At 38.9% G+C, this 6,515-nt stretch overlaps 1 pseudogene; it reads right to left on the bottom strand.

Annotated features, from left to right (window-relative positions):
• Positions 1-498: 498 nt before the first annotated feature.
• Positions 499-2,491, bottom strand: LOC122075647 (annotated as a pseudogene).
• Positions 2,492-6,515: the final 4,024 nt, after the last annotated feature.

The raw sequence follows: 6,515 nt of genomic DNA, 5'->3' as shown, positions 1-6,515 counted from the left end.
GGAATTATTTATGTATTCAAATTCTGATTATAATATCCATGAATGGATGCTTGGGATATACTTCGATCAGTACTACACTACCATCAATGGATATTCTTCCGTATGGTTAGTTGATTCCCTTTTTAATAATAAAGAAGACCTTCCTCTTAATTTTATTCTTTTCTTCGTCCCTTTTTGTTCTTTCTTTTGCAATATCGCACACACAAATAGAGAGAGATGAAATCATTGGTTTTAGAACCTTTGCCTCTCAGAAAGTGTGTGATTTTGAGTTCGACTCTTATTTTTCTGGGATCACTCACATGAGGTGTTTAGCGTTCTTCACTGTTTTCGGTGAAAATCAAATAATTCTCATTTCGACGGTAGGATCAATATAGACCTATGTGATTAATTAGTGGGGATGAAAGATTAGATATCCATAGTTAACTCAATAGAGAGAGAGAGAGAGAGAGAGAGAGAGAGAGAGAGAGAGAAAACTAACTTTCAACACTTCTGCACTTGTTTACCTTACACCAGTTGGGATTCTCTAAGGAAACCAAAATGGTCCACAGATCAAACAGGCCGAGGTTGTAATAAAAGAAACTAAAGTTGCAATCAAAGAAAATTTCCCAAAAATCCAAAAAGGAAGAGTTTGAAATAGGCTTTCATATACCCCTTTCCTCTGCTTCCTTTTGTGATTTTGCTTAATAGTATTATTTCTCGGGGGCTAGCAGCAATGATAATCAATTGATAGGTGGCCGCTAGCCGATTACCCAGTGAGTGTCAGCAACGCGAACCCTTCTTGCAATTTAGTGCACCAGCCGACGTAGTAAGGGCACCCACTATAGAAGATGGTCTAGCACTCAAGCTCGAAGCTTTTGCATAGCTTGATGAAGATCCCGCACCCGACGGCGTGAAGAATGCACCATTCAACATCAGATCTCCTTCCGATCTCCAATTCCAGTTCTTCCACTCACTCAATGATGCTTCTTCGCGTTTGGTCACCTGCATCATTCAATCAATTCTATTATTTCAATCCGAATCCGAAGAAGTAAATGAAAAAGATGGGTTTGTTTATGGGTTTTTCTTCTCTCAAAATCCTAATCTCACCTCTTTACTGTTACTGTTGTCTGGGGCCAGAAATCTATTGCCTTGACTGTTAATGGTGGGTGAGGCACTCCCACCAATGGCATACATTTCCCAGTGAGTGTAGTCATTGTTCACCACATGGAAATACCCGTTCCTACACCTGCAAATCCCAAGCAAGAAGAACAGATTCATCATTCATTCATGATGGGTTCTTCGCGAAAAGCAAAAGTAATAATTCATGATGGGTTCTTCACGAAAAGCAAAAGTAATAATCCCACATTGAATATGAATGTGAGTACCTCATGGAGACTTATAGATATTTAAGTATAAATTATTACCTAGGCATCCTTTGGACAAGGCCTTCTCCAAAGTGGTTGAAAGCAATTGTGACCTGCATGTTCTTGTCTTGGGTATAGGTATCACTGTGACCCAATAGCATAACTTTGTCATGGTGGGTCATATAATTGTTGGAGATGGTGATGGCCGTGGAACCACGGATTGCATCGATCAGGCCATCATTGCAGTTAGAGAGGGAGCAATGGTCCACCCATATATGGGTACCAGTAAAGATGGACACACCATCACCGTCAGATATGGTCCTCCACCCGTAATGGTTAGGCGAGTCTCTCACATCGGCGTTCCCTGCTTGCTTGCAGTCATGGATGTTAAGGCCATGTATGATGATGTTGGTCACATACTGGATCGTGATGCAGGGTCCACCTGCAATGTGAACACTGGCTCCCCTGCCGTCGATGGTCTTGAAGGAATTCATGAGCAACTCTTCCTTGAGCTGGATCACCATGTCCCTGGCAAAGATGATCCAGAGAGGTTCAGTTTGGATGACGGCGTACCGGAGAGTGCCGGCTTGGGGTTGACGGGGTCGTCATCTCCGGAGTCAGTGACCACATAGATCCGCCCATCACGGCCACCAATGGCCTGCTTACCAAACCCAATGGCGCAATCGGCGAGGCGCTGGCGGTTCTTCTCCCAATTGGGATCGCAGCGCCAGCAGTCGTCAATTGGGTTCCCTGTTCCACAGGAGAGGTACCCCAATTTCCTCTTGCTCAGCGACGCATTGATGCTCCTGCAAATGTAAACCCAGAATTACGTTACAATATAATGTCCAATTGAGAGAGGCAGAATGTAAGTGGCAGAATGTAAGTAGAGAGAGAGAGAGGCAGCACCTGTGGACCTCTTCAACTACCATTTCAGGGTCTTGATGAACAGGGGTACAAATAATGAGCGTTGGAGCTATAAGTGTAATGAGAAAGAGAAGATGGAGTGAAGGACTAGATGCCATTTTTCTTCTTCTTCTTCTCTACTTTCTCCTTTTGGGAAGAGAGAAAGGAAGAATGAAGAGACTGAGAAGAAGGGAAGCTGTGTGTCTTAATTTGTGAGTTGTGAATGGGAGAGCATAAAGAAGTAGGAAGTGAAGGGTAGATTATAAAGGAGGAAAAGCCGGGTGATAGGGCGTGATTAAAACCAGACAAGTGGGACCCCCACCTACTTTTTTTTATTTCTGGTTATGTTAATTTACGGGATTCCCGAACATTTCTGTAGCATTTGGGCCTTCAAGCAATAAGCAAAGTCCTCAAGTCTCTCTCTCTCTCTCTCTCTCTCTCTCTATAAATCTTGCTGTTTTGTCTCCTCTGCTTTGCATGTACAATGATCATCTTCATCTCTGCATTCTGAAACCGCCAAATTTGGATCTATTTTCAGTGGTGGTGATTTTGAAGGTTTTTACTATGTTTGAAGTGCGTAGCTCGGGTAAAGGCGGCCGGAGTTTCCGGTGGAGAGAGGAAGAATCCCGTCACTAGTGGATGGTTAATCACAATTCTGTCGGTGCGGACTGGGGGTGGGGGGGTGGGTGTGGGGTCAATTCCGCTTGGTCTTGCTTCTACATTTTTTTTTCATTTTCATTAACCCTAACGACATTCTAGGCAGTTGATGGACGGTTAGACTTTGACAGCGCCTTTATTTTCTTGCTATAAATTATTATTATTATTCTTAGGCTAAATTGTCAACCGATATTGAAGAAATTGGGAATGAATTATGCGAAAATCGTTGCAGCCGTTGTGTTAGTCTCTTGAAACGCACAACTGGACGGTCTCAGTCGTTTGGTACTTGTCGTACATCATGACTCGTTGAAGAGGATGTAAACTCGAATAAATCGACAGCAAATTCTTGGAGTGATAATCATTGTTGTAATCTAGGGATTTTTAAAATCGTTATCGAAATTCTGATCTGAATCGGTCCAATCCAACTGATTCTAAACAATATTGGGTGAAAATGGGCTTCGCATTGGAATCGGGAATTGGGAATCGATTTAAGAATTGATCGGATTCAGCTGAAAACACATGATCCGATTATGATTTAAGCTGCAGCGATGTCAGCCGATTCCAATCCAAATCGGTCCCGATTCTTGAAACCATGATTTAATCCCATTGAATCCCAACCGATTGGGTATGATGGTGATCTCTCACCCTCTCTTGCCTCTCCACCCCCCCAATACTGCGATTCCTGCCTCTACATTCGCCCCAAGCTCTTTGCATCTCTCTATCCAGGCCCACATGTGGATCCCCCAATCCACCTCATCTTTCTCCATGCCTTTCGACTTCGAGTGCTCAAACAGGATAAGTTGAAGCTAATTTGTCTAAAGGAACTACCCTATGCAATTTTCTTTTCTTTTCTTGGTTTCTGATTACTTTGCTCATAATCAATAACTAAGCGGAAATTCCTATCAAAATATATAAAAAAATAACTACGTGGAAATTTAATGAATTATTTAGATTATTTTTATGTCAGATCTATAGTTACAATCTAGTATACAAGAAGACGTTGGCTACATGTATACCACTCACCATTTTTTTTATTATTAAAATAAATCTAACACTTTATATACATTTTTTTTATTACTGAGTAGCATGTGATGAGATGGTTATTTTATCTTACTAACCATCATTCCATGTTTTTTTTTCCTCTTTAATTATCTATGTAATAATGAGACATGATGTTTCAAAAAACCATAAGATGAATTTTATTGCCCGTTTGATTTTGTTTCTTGAAAAGTGTTTTTCAGTTTTTTTGTGTTCATAACTGAAAAAACACCTCAAAATTCGTCTGATTTTTCTGTTTCGTTTCACATGTTTTTTAAAACAGAAATAGAAATATATGCATATTTTTTGTGTTTAGAAACAAGATGGAGAAACAATTCTTGATTTTCTGATTCTATAAACAAGTGGAAAGAAGAAAAATTATAAAAATCTGATACTTCACTCGACCTACCCCAACCCTAACCCATTGTTGAAACTTCTTGCTATCCAAAGGCGGTGATTCCAACTTCGTTCTGCGAAGCTCATAGTTTTGGATTGCCTTCATCCTTCTGATACTCATCTCCACGAAGCATGCCTACAACTTCAACGCCATGCCTTCACTCGTATTTTGTATGTATACAACGTCGTACTTTCACTCGTATCTTGGACCCGAGTACACTATTGAAAACGTTTCGAGAAACAAAAAAACCAAGGACTTTTTTACAATTCCAAACATCGTTTCTTACCATAGAAACATAAATATATATATATATATATCTGTTGTTCTGGACACAAAATAGCACAAACAAAATCAAACTAGCCCTTAGTTACCCATTCTTACTTTTCTTTTAATCTATACTATCTGATCATTTATAATTCAAAAAGTGAACACCAATATCACAAGTACTAGTATTTAGATATATAGGGATACTTGTTAATATAACAAATGTATTTAACTGAATTGGACTCTAAAATTTGATATATAGTTAATCTATACCGTGTTGTCTTTATCTAACGGTGACAATGAACATATCACATGACAAAATAATTGTATAATTAAATATAAAAATAAATAGCAAACTCTTATAACCTCTTAAAGTTTATATATTGTTCAAATAGATAATTATAAATGCTTGACAGATCAAATTCCAAGAAAAATGAATTATTAATATAATTTTTTTTTCATTTTTGCTTTATTTTGTCAAACCATATCAGATGATAATCATAAATGAGAGCGAAAGCTTCAATTTATAGGTTTCTTGTTAGGCGAAATGAATTTTCTCTCTCTCTCTCTCTATTAATTAATAGTTTTCCTTTTTTTTTTTTTTTTTTTTTTTCTGCGGTAGAATTAATAGTTTCCATTACTAACCGTAAATCACGCTGGGAATTCACAATCCCCGAAAAGGATTAGAGAATCTGACATGGCATCATGAGAACCGGGATGCCATGCGTCGGTCACAGTTTCCGTTATCAACCGACACTGGGCCGCACTATCAGTCAGCTATCTGCCTCTGGAGACCCCGTGTTCTCCCCATGTGGGCTTTGTCCTTCCCCCAGGCCTTCGATTCTTTGGTGGGTCCAGCTTTATCCCCATCTTGACTCCTACAGGACTGGGCCTTTGCAGACTAAGCCGTTCGTTTTGTATTACAACTTAGCCACCTTTGGTTTGGACCAAATTCATAATAGGGACTCAGCAGTTAGGACTTAGGACTAGGGTCCTCTCACTGAGGGGCCATGGAGGGACAAAAAGAAGCCCCCGCACTACAGAGACAAAGACGTTTGGGACTCGGGTGAATGGGCCTTACTTGGATTTGTTAAATTTAGATAGCTAGCGACGGCTGCTTTGCAATCTTCTAAGTCCTACTGTTGCCACTCGTTCATTCTCAGCCAATTGTTTTCTTTCTTAAATACGTCGGGAATTGGACTGAAGGATGTGGAATAGATAATTGATAATAGGATGCTTTGTCTCTATCAGCACATGCGAGGACAGGAGAGGAGAGGAGGAGAGTTGCATCCTCTTTTAGATTTTTTTTTTTTTTTTTTTTTTTTTTTTCAATCTTTTATTTACCCTTTAGGCCTTCATTATACTGTCTACCTATAAGACACAATTTATAGTTGAAAATTATTATTAAAAAAGAAATTGAAAACTAAAAGGAAAATATTCTAGTTTAGTCCTAAACGGGCGTGAATAGTTTGGGAAAGGGTTTTTAGTATGGGACAGTGTTTTTCGTATCAGTACAAAGCCAATGAGAGAACACATTGAAGCATCAATAAAGATGAGGGTTAGACTTTTATGGAGGGCAAGACGATCATTTTACCCCAACCTTTGTCTATGTGCAAACGCTCTGCTCTGAGACAGATTTCTTTTTCCCAAGTATTTATTACGTACCAAGTAGCCTAAACAAAGTTGGTCAAGTATCAAAATACAACATTGAAAATTTATTGAACAAACAATTTTTTTTTCTAAGAAGAAAGACAACTGAAAAATAGAATAAACATATAAATGTATCATAGGGTATTTGAATTTTTTTTTTTTTCCCGTTGGTGAAAGTAGGGTATTTGAAGTTGAGTCATCATCCTTCCACACGATAAAACTTGTTGCACAACTGAAAAACTTTCAATAAAAAAAAAAAGGGA

The sequence above is a fragment of the Macadamia integrifolia genome, chromosome 4 (genome assembly GCF_013358625.1).
Source record: "Macadamia integrifolia cultivar HAES 741 chromosome 4, SCU_Mint_v3, whole genome shotgun sequence".
Taxonomy (NCBI): domain Eukaryota; kingdom Viridiplantae; phylum Streptophyta; class Magnoliopsida; order Proteales; family Proteaceae; genus Macadamia; species Macadamia integrifolia.
The sequence above is the reverse complement of the archived record's forward strand: the minus strand, read 5'-3'. Positions and strand labels throughout refer to the sequence as shown.